This window comes from Hemicordylus capensis, chromosome 2 (genome assembly GCF_027244095.1).
Source record: "Hemicordylus capensis ecotype Gifberg chromosome 2, rHemCap1.1.pri, whole genome shotgun sequence".
Classification (NCBI taxonomy): Eukaryota; Metazoa; Chordata; class Lepidosauria; order Squamata; family Cordylidae; genus Hemicordylus; species Hemicordylus capensis.
The window spans coordinates 413,888,212-413,902,769 of NC_069658.1; the positions used below are offsets into that span (position 1 = coordinate 413,888,212).

At 43.7% G+C, this 14,558-nt stretch overlaps 1 long non-coding RNA gene across 1 annotated transcript in view; it reads right to left on the reverse strand.

The window, feature by feature from the left end:
* Window positions 1–4,783: 4,783 nt before the first annotated feature.
* LOC128343239 (uncharacterized) overlaps window positions 4,784–14,558 on the reverse strand; it is a 33,443-nt gene continuing 23,668 nt past the window's right edge. The window contains exons 2-3 of the long non-coding RNA XR_008315403.1: window positions 10,133–10,204; window positions 4,784–6,523 (exon numbers count right to left, since the gene is read on the reverse strand). This is a non-coding gene — a long non-coding RNA (uncharacterized LOC128343239). The remainder of the gene's footprint in view (window positions 6,524–10,132; window positions 10,205–14,558) is intronic.

Genomic DNA, 14,558 nt, shown 5'->3' on the forward strand with positions numbered 1-14,558 from the left:
TTCCAGAGTTCACTTATTTAAGATGTAAAGATGCCCTTAAAGGATGTGCCTTTTTAAAAAGCATAAAGTTTTTAAAAAACCCTAGCTGATATCCAGACTAAGGAAGCACTTGTGTTACATGAGAAGTGGTAGCACTCCCAGTGAGTTCCCAATTTATGCAGGTGCTTGCACAGTGGTGGTGATGGGGGAATTTCAGTGACCTCCTCTTTTAACAGAAGCACTCTGTGCCACACAAAAATATGTCCCTGAGGGCTGTTTGATCATGTGACACATAGCACGAAATGTTTTCATTTGGCACAGAGCACTTTTGGGGGAGGGGAGGTCATCAAAATTTGTCTTCACTTCTCATGTAGCACCAGCAATTCCTTAATCTGGCTGCTGGCCCCTATTAATTAGCAGTTTTGAAATTGTGCTGTTGTATTCATCCCCACTATAAAGAACGGAAAATGACACTTTTATCCAAAAAACATTTGGGAAATATCTGTAAAGCTTGAATATCTGTGCAAAGGTTCTGACTCTTGTAACTTTCAAAGGCTGCACTGTAGTGTCAGTGCAGGCTTTGTCAAATAACATTTCGCATCTGGAAGTCTTCAGGTTTGTTGAGAAGCTGGCTGTTTCATGAAGCAATGACTGCTCTTCACATCACAGATGGCACAAGATACTGATCACTGATATACTAGAAAACCATGAGGATGTTACACTAGGATTGAACTCACTTAATCCTAGGCCTGAACCCTCTCTTCAAATTCAGCATAATTTCTGAAAGAACCTACACATCAACCATCTGTATTCATGGGTTCCCAATTGTGCTGATAACAGCTATGTGAGAACCTTAAGAATTCGTACTAATTCCCTCAGGAGATACTAGGGTTTCCCTGTGCCCGTGCATCTATAAGCAATTGCCCAATTAAGTAGCACTTGCCCTTTCTCGTTTTGAATAATACTAGCCCTCCTACTGGAGGTAGGAATAAGAATGTACACCTGCTTTTCTGCAGCTGTCAAGGGGGAGAGCATTGTTAAGGTATACATAATAGCAAGATGTCTACAGTTGATCACTCATAGGCTTTACATCTCTGCAAGGCTTGTGTTGAGTCTCGTGCATAGTTTACCCTCTAGCTAGCTGGCTGAGTATGGGAGCGAAAAGCCACACTTTGCCTCTGTGTGACCTTCTGAGAAATCTTGCAGGTTGACCAGCCTAGAATAGGATATATTTGTAGAAAGCAATACATTTGTTCTTTTTTATTCTGACAATACCGCAGTCCCTCTCAACCCTAACAGAGCCCCCTTTTATAGTTTAAGATGTAACGTCTGTATATGTGTGTTCCAATAGCTTTTCACCCCATGTGTGCTGGGCTACTCTGGGACTTGTTATCTTGATTAACAAGATTACTAAAGAGTTTAAGGGCTGCTGGGAAGCACCATGAAGAACTCAAAGCCAAGATCATGTAATCGTGGTAGTTAACTTTATTTATATATATTTCAATCTCTTTCTGAGATTTATGAATAAAGGGAGGTAGCAGCACTGTTTTAAAAAAATATTCTGATGTGGATCTCTTTAGCTTCAAAGGAAAGTAAGATTTCTTGTTTGTTTTCATTTGTATGCCACCTTCCTACATATGTACACCCAAGGCTGATCACATAACTATTAAAATGCAGTAAAAAATAATACAGTCACAAAACAAACCAAGTAAAACCAAGATCATAGAATTAAAACTGCAGAAACTCCTCCCTTCTTGATTGCTAAAGACTTTGTGAAGCAGCTGAGTTTCCACAAGATGCCTGCAGACCCAAAGACAACCCAAATGTGCCTCCAGAGCTTCGGTCCGGCTGCAGCAAAGAAGACCGGGTCCCATATACACACCAGTAGAGTCTCAGCAGGCATGGATATGTGGAGGAGAGCTTCTCCACATGATCTTAATGGGAAGGCAGAATTATATGGAAGTAGGTGGTCCTGTAGATATTGTGAGACCAACCTGAGGTCCACCACTTTGTGTGTCCCAGGTGATGGTGCTGAGAATATTGTGTTTGCTACACACTCCCAGCCAAGGGCGGCTCTTCCATGAGGTGAACTGAAGTGGCTGCCTGAAGGGATTAATTATTTAGGAGCCACAGGATGCCCCCACCTCTCTCTTCTTCCCACCATCATTGGAGCAGCTTGATGCCAGGTGGAAACAGCCATTGCTCTGCAAAGAGCTGCCCAAGGGGGTCTTCAGGTACTGTCTTCTCCTCGCCTAGTGTACACCTTCCTACATCCCTCAGTAGGCTGGTAATACAAAGGAGGAAGCAGAAGAGGAAGTACTGGAAGAGCGAACGAGTACAGGAAGTGCCCTAAAGAGCAACTTGTGTACTCGACGGAAAGAGCAGTAGAGTGCAGAAGGCATTCTACAGTGTGCCTCCTCTACTCTGCTATCTTTTCATTATTTCCTCTTCTGCTTCCTCTTGTGCATGGAGGAGGAGGCAGCAAGTATCACTGCAGGAGAGGGGGAGGGTGTGGGTGTTCCTGTTTGCATGCACAACTAGAGAAGTGATAGCTGTTACAGTTGCCACAAACAAACACAAAGGCGCATGTGGGGGAGGTGGACTGCTGAGTTCTCAGACTGCTATTGCACTCAGCCTCTCGTGCAGAACTACAGTTACTGGGGAAAGGAAATTACTATGATTAGCTTAAATATTTTGCGCCTGAAGTCAATGTGTGTGCATTGCCATTCCTAAATGTTTAAGCACAAATAGCTAAACATTTTAAAGTAGTAGGGCTGTTCTCAAGACCCTTAATTGGGAAGGAGAAGCCTCATATCCAAGTTTAAGAGCTGTGCGCACTTCCATTTTTTTGCTCGTGTGTGAGTTGAGAACAAGGTTGGAGGTGCTGGCAGTGATCATGTGCTAAGCAGCAGCTGAGTCGGAGGACTTTTCCTCCTACTTCGTTAAAGACCTGGGTACAGCTGCCGGGTAGAAGGGAGCCCTCCGAACCAGCTGCTGCTTAACACACAATCACTGCTGGAACCTCCAACCTTGTTTTCAACTCACACACAAGTAGGGATGGGCCCGGACTGGTCTGTGACATGCGCGCGCATGCGCAATGCACTCCTGGGAGGTTTTGCAAGCAACGTCGGGGAAGGGGCGGCAGGGAGGTATCCTGCCGCCCCAATTACTCATAAGTTTACGGCGCCAAGTAGGAAAGCAGCAGGAGGGGTAAGTAAACCCTCCCACCGCTCTTCAAGGTACCCCCCACCCCAGTGCCGGACCGCAGTTGGCGGATCCGTGCACACCCCTACACACAAGCAGAAAATGGGAGCGCACGCAGCTCGTAAACTTGGGTAGGTAGAAGGTTTCTCCTACCCTATTCATAATTGTGTGAACCAGTCTACTCCTTTTAAACGTTTTATGGTGCCCACTCTCAAGTATGGTGTTTTTATAAAAAAGTATTTAGCTGCAATGAGGTCAATGTCCTTTTTTCAGACAAAATCTTGGATGCCAAGTATGCCCATCTGGCAGCTAAGCATAACACTTTGGAAAGATCTTTGTGGCGTCTTAATTAAATCTGGGCTCAGTTTCAACAAGACTCAAACAATGAGCCATTAAAGCTTCTAATGTTTAGGTCTTCATGCTTCTGCTCTCTTGCCCAAGGCTAGATCAACAGCCATAAAACAAAATGTAGTTGACCTTTGACAAAAACAATAGGTCTGCCAATGACAACTATTGTTCAGTTTCATTTGAAATCTGTTGGAAGGGACAGTCGTTTTCATGGGAAATCATCTGACCAGGTGGGAACTGTCTCTTGAGCATCACATGTTCTTATCTTGTATACGTTTGGTCTCTGTGTATAAATGTCGCACACCAACTACTATGTTTGCATTTCAAGGCCTTTTAGCTTCACTGTTTGCAATTTTCCTCCCACTGTACCCATACCTGCCAGCTGAGGATAACACCTGACACATCAGATGAAAAAGGCTCTACACAGAACACCATGCCACAATAAATCTGCTAGCCTTTCATGTGCCACAAGACTCCCTGTTGTATTGCCCAGTGGCATTCTGAATGAGGTGACATTTGTGAACGTTTTCATGCAAGTCAGTTTCCTCTTACAACAATAGGAGCCGAGGTGCTGTTTCACATGTTGCAGGAAAACATACATTTGAGCCTGCGCCATTCTGGAATCCTGTGGTAGGGCACAGATTTCCTGCTACCACCATCCATTCAGGAAGAAGGGCCTAAAGAGCATAGCTCATTTTACTGCTGCCAGCCTCTTCCTGGCTGGCAACACCTGTAATACCTAATTTTTTGAAAGCAGTGCTGCCTCACTGATCTGGGAGTGATTGCTTCTGCTTTCTAGGTCAAAGCAGCTGTTCAAAGAATAAATGAGACACAGTTCCTTTTAGAAAAATTGGAGCTGCACAGCCAACAAGAATGAAGATGGGTTGGTGGTGCTTGTGGAGGTAGCATTGCTGTCTCCTTACAAGGTGAAGCAAGGCAAGGTAAGTGATAACCCAGCCTCCAGCCATACTGGATGATAGTGGAAGAAGTCTGCTCCTTTCTCCACAGCACTCCTCTGGAAGTTCTGGAAAGACTACTTCTTCCAGAGGAAGAAAACTTTGCTGGAGTGTCTGAGTTTGGTGCTGGCTTCACACAACTGTCTCAAGACTTGGCAGCCACAACTGTAAGTCAGGACATGCATAGGATACCATTTTGGAAGTGATAGGACAAGCCTGAAGTCCATGCGGAAGATATATATATTCTGAAGCTATTCTGGACAGTGCTTTATTTAGAGAAGAGCAGGGGGCTCTTATTTGTTTGTTTGTTTATTACATTTATGAACTGCCCCATCCAAAGGCTCTGGGCAGTGTACAACAAATTTAAAAAGACATAAAAACACACAGTTCAAAACACAGTGCTAAAAATAATATAAAAACAATTAAAACCATTTAAAACCAATTAAAATACTTTTAAAAACACTTTACAAGCCTTTTGTCCCCCTACCTTTTGTGACAGCCCACTCAGAAATTGTTTTTCAATGGACATAGAGGGATAGTGTGGCAAAATTTCCACTCCCTTTCCAGTTCCCTGCACCCCCTGAAAATCTGCTCCTGAGAGTCCCCCAACCGTTAGGAGCAGATTGGGGAAGGAGTGCAGGGGACTGGGAGATTTAGCAAAAACCATACCCTCCCCTTGAGCGAATGCTGGGTAGTGCAAACAGAAGGTGACTAGGGCTCATGCAGGGCAGGGTTTGGGATACAACCTTTTTATAATCAAATTTTGCTAGATGTGCAGGTACTGCTTCAGATAGAACATATGAAGTTCATTCACACGACTGAAATCCCTGGGGCTAGGGAAGGCTGGAGGGAAGTCAGGAGTATACCTACTTTCCCTCACACAAGTATAGGCAGTCTAGTGCTCTGCTGTGCTGCATACCCACATGCTTAGTGCAGCGGAGATCTCTGGAGGAGGAAGTCCTCCAATATCTCACAATGCATTGCGTGGGCAGCAGAGAGGCTGCCCGCATCAATGCAGCAGCTCCCAGCTTCCTGGCCCACTCTATAGGGGGCAATCTGTTGCTGAAAAGGAGCTGGGCTGCCAGGAGCTGCTGCAAACAGTCCTGATCACACACACAATTGGGGACATAGAGGTAAGAAACCAAGGTCAAAGGATGGGGTAGCCCTACTTCAGAGCAGCTGGGTAGGAGTGGGTCCCAAGGCGCCACACAAGCCTCTGTAACATGGGTTTCCCGCTCCTACCCAGCTTTGCATGGTTGTGTGAACAACCTTTTAGTCTACATGGACAACACTTCCATGGAGAAAAATGCATGCAAATGACATGATTTTCCAGCTATAGTAAATTAAGCTTCCCAACACATGTAGAGAGATAGAAGTGTAGCTGATTGGGGATGAGCACGGAACCGGTTTGGAGACCCTTTATGGACCTCCAAACCGGTTCAAAGGTGGAGGGGGATAACTTTAAGGACTGGAGAGGGTGCTCTTACCCCCCCCACACACACTTACTTCCCCCGCCGGTGCTGTCATTAAAAGTGGTCCCGCGTTGTGGACCAGAAGTGGCCAGAAGTGTCTGCTGCGCATGTTTCAACATGCGCATGCTGTGACATGTGAATGTGCAGCAGACACTTCCGGCCAGTTCCGGTCTGTAACATACCGAGGTGGCAAGGAGGTACGCTGCCGCCTCGCGCGACCAATTATAATGACAGCACCAGCAGGGGAAATGCAGCCGGGGAGAGCACCCTCCCCAGTCCTTAAATTTATCCCCCCTCCACCTTCGAACCGGCAGTTGCCAGTTCTGTGCACATCGCTATAGCTGATATTTACATCTAAAAATGTATGTACAGGTGCCCCTCGATATTCGTGGTCTCACAGATCATGGTCTCACATATCCGTGGTTGGGTCTTGGAGATCCAGCTTCTTTATTTGTGGTTTTAAAAATAGGCAAAATTTGCCTATCCACAGTTCCTGGGTGGCCGGAAATGACTTCCAGTATCCTTTCTGGTCACTGTTTTGCAGCATGGAGACATTTTGTGGCTCTAAAAAAAAAAAATCAAATAATTTTTACAAAGATTTATAAGATTTGTGGTTTGTGTGGCATCTTGCTGGAGTGCTGGAGACCTGGAGAACAAGGTACAGTTCTCCAGTACAGTTTGGAGAACAAGGCATAGGGGGAGCACCTGGGCGGCTGCAGCGACTGCCCCAACCCCTGTGAGTGTCAAGTGCATGTGCCACTGCGTGTGATTGGTGCCTGGGAGCACACCACTGCATCCCAATTGGTGACTGGGAGCTCCTTTCCCTGCCTCTTCGGAAGGCAGGGAAAGGAGCTCCTACTCGGCAATTCAATGAACCACTGACTGGCGAAGCTCTGCAGGGGGCAACTGCCCCGTCCCCAGTACTGGCCACGCCCCCTGCATCTGATATCAGATACAGGAGGCATGGCCACTGCCTGGGAGAGGGTCCGTATGGACCCTCTCCCATCCTCCCCAGTCAGTGTTTCACTGAAATGCTGGCTGGCTATTCTTTTCCCCCCAACCCAGCCAGTGTTTCAGTGAAACTCTGGCTGGGAAGGAGAGGGGCGTGCCTCATGCTCCCAGCCAGCAAACACTACGTTCGCTGGCTTCCTGGCAGCAAATTATGTTTGGCAAGCACTACACAAGGGTGCTCTGGATGAGGATGAGGGGTTGCTTTGGTGGCCTCCCCCACCAGATCCTGGTGGCCGAGGAATGGTCAACCTCCTTTGCTCAATGGTCCCTACATCCCTGGCAAGATACTGTGCTATATTCCCTTTATTTGGCCCCTCTTTTTTTTTTAGCCTAAGGAAACTAACTTTTGGGATTCCCATGGGGGTAAGATTTCGTTAGTCATGGTTTCTGTATCTGCGGCTATAGGAGAGAACAGAATCCCAGCGAATAATGAGGGCCACCTGTATAGGTTTCATGCTTTCCTCACATGTAAATGCTTTGTATATATGTATTCACTGTGCCCACTGGATTATGACGCAAGTATTTGTACATTTCCAACTAATTTTCTTCAGAAGATTGCAGTACCATTCAGACCATTAAAGATTTGACATTAAGAATTGGTTCCCAGGTTTGTGGAGAGAGCTCTGCTGACTTCAGTGAAATCAAGTTCAGGATTTCACTGTGTTCTGACACATTAGGCCAGAGTTTTCCTGGAATATCTACAGTTGTGTTCCCAACAACTGCAGCTATCAACTGATGATCTAAACATGTAAAATGGTCATGAGTGAAGGGATGCCAAAGAGGGCTGAAGCCTACCTTCAACTGTTGTGCAGAACAGAAAGTTCTAGCAGGTGCATTTTTTTCCCATCCCTGTAACAATGTGACATAGAAAATTGCACTCATCACAGTTCCCTCTTCTGTGCAGTTATTAATGACACTACAGCTTTGTGCTCTACTCTAGTGGACATGTCCCCTGAAAACACCACCATTGTTCCAGCTCCCCACTTTGGCCTCTGCAACTAATGAGTTGGCCCATTTGTAGAACTTAGAGTTTGTCCTGGAGACAACATCTCAAAATCTTGACTGGGCACAAAAAGAATGGCAGAAAGTGTCCTCAAGAAAGGCATATACACACCTCTGAGCTCATTTCAAGAAGCCAGTTATAATTTCAGTCTCTGAAGTTAACTTCATCTGAAAGTATGGAAGACCACTGAAATTTGGTAAACAAGCATGTGTGTCCACCCAAGCACACGTGCTGGCATAGTTAGATTTGGCTGTGACTTATTCTGTGCCATTTTTCTTCCCTTTGGAACAAGAGGACTCTTTGAATAGTCTCTTTATTAATATGTTATGTCTTAATAAATAAATAAGTAAATAAATAAATAAATACACGTCTTTATTAATATGGCCATTCGCTCCTCGGACTCCATCACAGTTTTTAGAAAGCTTCTTAAATCTTGGCTTTTTACCCAGGCTTTTACATGACTGTTTCTACTGCTGCTTCTATGTGTTTTTATTCATTTATAGTATTATGCTTGTATTTTATAGTTTTTAAATTAGATTTGTTTTATATTTTTAGCTTAATATTTTAATTGTCATTTTTATTGTATGTTTTTTAACTTTTGTAAACCGCCTTGGGGTTGTTTTTAATGAAAGGCGGTATATAAATTCAACAATAAATAAATAAAATAAAATAAATGTTATGCTCAGTGTACGTATAAGCTGTGTGTAGTATATGCACATATGAATCTGTACATTACTGTATTATGTGACATTGAACATTGTGAATGTTCAATGCACATACAGTAATATATATATCCTATCTGTACCTTATTTTACATTTATATCCCGCTCTTCTTCCAAGGAGCCCAGAGCGGTGTACTACATACTTGAGTTTCTCCTCACAACAACCCTGTGAAGTAGGTTAGGCTGAGAGAGAAGTGACTGGCCCAGAGTCACCCAGCTAGTTTCATGACTGAATGGGGATTTGAACTCAGGTCTCCCTGGTCCTAGTCCAGCACTCTAACCACGACACCATGCTGGCTCTTACATTTGAAGGGGTCTGTACCTAGGCTTACGTTTAAAATGTACATATGTATGACTAAGGCATATGTCACCCCCACAAAAAACATACATATGTACAGCCCCCTGTAGGCATGTACAGTGTAATGTCTGAATAGGGCTTTTGATTTACCAGCATCTGGTTGTCAAGGAGGTTCCATTTGAACTTGTGCTCTGGGAAACTGATGTAATTTTGATTTGTGGTTTACTATTTTTTGAGGTACAGCAGGTGCTTAAGGGAAGAACTGCAGGTACTATTGCAGGAAACCAAGATGATAAATTATTTCATCTTGTAATGACTAGCGCTTCTGCATCAGCAAATTAATTCTCCCCTCCCCACTTATTTTGTTCTATATTGGTGCATTCATTTGTGAAAACCAGCTATTGCTCTGCTGCTTATTTCATGCCGCTAAGCAGAAGGAAGGTATCGGGAGAAAATTCCACTTTGCAGAAATCTTGAATTTTGGGGGCATGAATTACGTTGTCATATTGCTTATATTCTGGTTCATTTAGCACAGTGCTTCTTGGCACAGAAGTGAAGGCAAAATGTTGTCAGGCATCAGTTATTGGAGCCTATGCCTTGATGCATAGTGTCTTATAGTAGGAAGGGATAGATGGCTGGTTACCTGGCAATACACCAAATGTTTCCTCCAATTCTTTACTTCGGCCTTTCTAGAGTAGGTCCCATATAGTAAGCCGCAACACAGCTGGCTATGATTCTGCAACAGCTGTGGCAATAAGGTACCTCATGCTTTGTTTTGGTTTTTAATTGAATGCCCAGAATTGTTTGATGTCTGCCTGCAAGTTATGTATAAGCTAAAGGTAAAGAAAAGGAAAGATTATGCCATCTGGCAACCACAGAGCCATGTGGTTTTCTTGGTAGAATACAGGAGTGGTTTACCATTGCCTTCTCCCAAACAGTATGAGACCTTCCTATATAACTGCTGCCCAATATAGGAGTTTCTCATATTCTGGGAAACACACCAGCAGGGATTCGAACCAACAGCCTCTTGCTCTCTGGGCAGGTTGCTTTCCCGTTGCACCATTAGGTGGCATATAAACTAGAGGTACAGAGGACAAAAATCTCTACTCCAGAGTCCAGAACTAAACCGGAGAAAATACCTTTTCCTTCCCTCTCACGGGTTTTGACAGAAAAATTGTCTGGTATGTATTCTCTGTATAGTTTTCTTTTGCCTTAAAGAAAAGAACAAGAATAAGCAATAAACTTGGATTATATTTTAAAAGTAATAAATGACTAGAAACCTGAAGCCAAAGCTAGCCTAGAACCAACATGCTGGCACAGTCCCAAGGTGCTCTTGGAACGTACAGCGTGTTATCCCAGGGCATGGCCATTCCCTTATTGACGTGGTGGTGGCGGCTAACAGTGGTGGCTAACAATTGGCCTGATGGGGCTACTCCTCAGTTAGATGTTCAAAATATTGATGTATGTTAATCATATAAGTACAATTATATTTATCATGCAAAAAGGCGTATACAAAATGTAAGATCACTTCGCAAACAGTCACCTTGCCCTGGCCTAAGGCTGGCCATGAACCAGTTTGTGTGTTGTTCTTTCCATCTCAGTTTGGGATGCGCACAAGCTGTTCATGCACTCCCTTGTGGGGAGGGGAGGGGTACCTAAGATGCAGGTAAGGTTGCTCCTTACCTGCTTGTCCCCACCCCGCCACTTTACTCCTGCCAGTGCTCATTTTAAAAACAGCCATGTAGGGCTGCAGCACTGCTTTCTGCAGCCCCGTGTAGCATCGGCACACATATGGCCGGCGCAAATGCATTGCTGACTACACAGTGCTGACCACGTAAATGGTTGGAGCATGAGCACGCCAGCCATGTGCAGAAAGCAGCACTGCAGCCCTGCACAGCTGTTTTTAAAACGAGCACCAGCAGGGGGAGAGCAGCAGGGTGGGGAAGAGCAGTTAGGGAGCAAGCTTGCCTGCATCTTAAAAGGTACCTCCCCCTGCCTGTCGAGCCGGCTCCAACACCGGCAGTCAAGCTGGATCCACACTTGGAAAGGGAAGTGCCGAACAGGCTCGGGCTCATCCCTAATCTCAATGCTGCTTTAAAACAGCCACCCCGTCACATGTGTCTCAGCCCAGTACTAAGCAAGTGAACAGAACCAGCATGTTGTGAATTTCCTCACCCTTGCCAGGAGCTGCCAAGGAAGTGGAGTGGGGCAAAGGGAACAACAATACGATGGCCCCAACTCATGTGGCAAATGTTGTTTCACTCTGCAGCATGGAGATAGAAAACTTATCCGTATACTGTATTTACCTCAATAGAAGATGACTCTGAATTTAAGTTGACCCACTTTAAGAAATACAGATTAAATCCAAGTTATGCCTGTACTTCCCCCAAAGAAAAGGGAATCTGAATTTTAGCTTACCCCCCCAGTTTCTAAAATCAACGAACTTGGGAAAAACCTAGTCTTGGATTCAGGTAAATACAGTAATGCTATTGTCTTTTAACATTTGCAGCAAGAGTACCATATGACCAATTCTATCTTCTCCAGAGCTTTCTTATTGGATATGAGATGTTCTCCAAACATCTCATATGTTTGGAAAACATTCAGCAGGTTTGCTCACAGAAAAGGCTAGGTTTAGAAGAAAACCCTTGCGAGGTTTTGTTCATGCAGTAATCAAGATCATTGTACTATCTTTTAATTTTATTCCAGATCTGTTGACTATTATCAAATACGAGTGAGTGAGTATAACATACTTGGCAGGTCAGCCTTGTAGGCTATGACTGATGGTGTGGCAGTATCCAAATAATTTTGAAGCCCATATGTGCTCTTTGATTCTGCCTTGTTGTGCAAAGAAGGTAGCAGCAATGGCAAGGTTTAATTAAGACAAGCTCCATCTGCTTCCCAATCAGACATGTACATCTAGATCAATAGGGGAGGGGGCTCGAACCCAAAATAATGGCAATTAGCAGCTCACATTAAATGTATTTTGAAGAGGCACCCTTACAATCTTCCTTAGAAGACAAAAATAGGGACAGTTCTTTATCAGAGACAGATAGCAGCACACTGGAACTGTCCCTGATAAATAGGGAACTTACTTATTTGAATATCATCACAAAACTGAAAACTGTGGCAAGGAAAACAAAAATGCTCTTAGTGAGATAACAGATTTTTGAAAATCCAATCAATCAATCCTTTATTACGGTCAGAGACCAGCATAAAATTGATACAGGTTAAAAATTTACATGTTATGTGATGTTATGATGATGATATGATGGTATATAACTTGACAAATCTAAAATTAAGGATGATTGCAATTTAAAAGGCAAGTTAAAATACATATTAGTACATAACATCAAAAGGTTAAAACTAAGAATGATTGCAGATTAAAAAGTAAAATAGATAGAATATACTCGTTAAAACTACATAAGCTAAAAACCTCAAATTACTAAAGCTAAAAGAGATAAAATAATGATAATATAATTATACCGTTTCTATTATAGAAATGCCCAGAACAAATAAAAAGAGGAGTATAAAATTGTAAAAGTCCAGATTTAAAATTATAAAAAGAGAGGGGAGGAAAGGGAAACAATGAAATGTAGTAAAAGGCAATAACATGCAGTACAATGCAATAAAACAATAGGTATGGAGGCATGGGCAAGTGCAAGGTCAATCCAGAGTCATCGGATTGATCTGAGTCATCAAGAAGCGAAGTGGCTTCGCTCAACGTTTACCCTGAATAACTCCCTGGAAGTTTTTCACACAGAGCTTTTAAAGCCCTTTAACGAGCCCCTGGTGGTAAAGAGCCCCTGGTGGCGCAGTGGTAAAACTGCCGCCCTGTAACCAGAAGGTTACAAGTTCGATCCTGACCAGGGGCTCAAGGTTGACTCAGCCTTCCATCCTTCCGAGGTCGGTAAAATGAGTACCCAGAATGTTGGGGGCAATATGCTAAAATCATTGTAAACCGCTTAGAGAGCTCCGGCTATAGAGCGGTATATAAATGTAAGTGCTATTGCTATTGCTATTGCTAACTCGCATCTCCTCCAGAATGGAGGGTGTGCGTTCACATATTAGCCAGATTTACCCTGAAGTCTCTGCGAGTTATCGGGGAGCAGCTCACACACAATTTGGGGTTTTCATAGCACATTAGAGTGGAGACCAATTTATATCCGGGGTAAAAAGAAAATCCACTATTTGCGTCGGTTTTGGGGGACAACCTCGAGTTTGCAATAAAGCCTCCCAGTAAACTCGCGGTAAAACCTGCTGCATGTAAAAGTCCCTGGAGTTCCTAATGAGTGTGAAATATCAGGGAGGAGGTTGGAATCCCCAGGAATAGTTTCAGTCAGTGTTGGCAACCGTAAATTGTACATAATGGCTTGTATACTGGAAGGAAGGCAGGCAGGCAGGCAGGCAGGCAGTGGCATTTGGTGTCTTGCCTCATCATGTGCAAAAAGGTCTTGGGCTGCATGCGCTCTGTGTCTTGCTGTATCATTCCGTGTGTGTGTCTGTCTGTCTGTCAATCCATCCATCTATCTCATAATGGCATGAAAAATATCAAACAGTTTCCCAGTCAAGTTGGAAACACATTCCTGTGCATTTTAAAAATTAATCTCAAAAACAGGTCCTATTTTGACATTTTTATTCTTTTCTCACTCAGCCCATCCAGTGTTCCTTCTAAGGCGTGCACATGTGCATGCGCTCATATTTTTTGATGTCCGCTCAGTTAATTTTAGATTCTATTCAGGCTGAATCAGGAAGGCCTCACCCTGAATGCATGTGCGCACACACTACCTTGAAACGGCCACCCAGAACAAATCTAATTCTGCACACAGATGAAAATAAATTAGAGAGAACACTCTAAATCTCAAAAATCACTCAGAACAGATAGAAACTATTGAGCATGTCCTTCTATACTGCCTGTTTTATAGAAACATTCATGTTGCCCTTATTCTCCCATTGCTAAGCAAGTTCCTGGGACATTCAAGACAATTCTACAGTTTTCTGTTCTGACTCTAACCCTGCCATTACACATAGTGCTGATCTGGGCTGATTAGCGTCTGGGCTAATCTCCCTTATAAAATCTCCCTTATTGCCTTTAGCTATAGCAATATGTGCCTTTAGCTATGCAGGGTACAAAACATCTATGGCCCTTGCTGGAGTAACCTGAAGGGTTGTGGGGATGGGTGGGAAGCAGACACATTCACACCCTACCCAGGGAACTACTTCCATCAGAAATAATCTTACCAGTTTTCCACAATACATGTTTATATACCCTGGGCTGAAAGGGAGTTCCTCCATTTAATTAGGGAGGAAGCAAGTGTCATAAGTGCTAAGCTGCTTCTGACCCCTGGTGGCAAAGAGGTTTTATTTACAGGCCATTTGCTAAGCATCTGAATATGCAATTGAAAGCTCTGTAATTTATTCATCAAGAATTTCCCTTGAGTGTGGATTGCAGGATTTGACTAGGATTACTAGACTTAGCAGTCTCTCTATCGTATTGTGTAGCAGAACATGCAAATTATTATGGGGATTGGATCTTGGTTTTAAAGACAAGAGCTATCTATATATAAA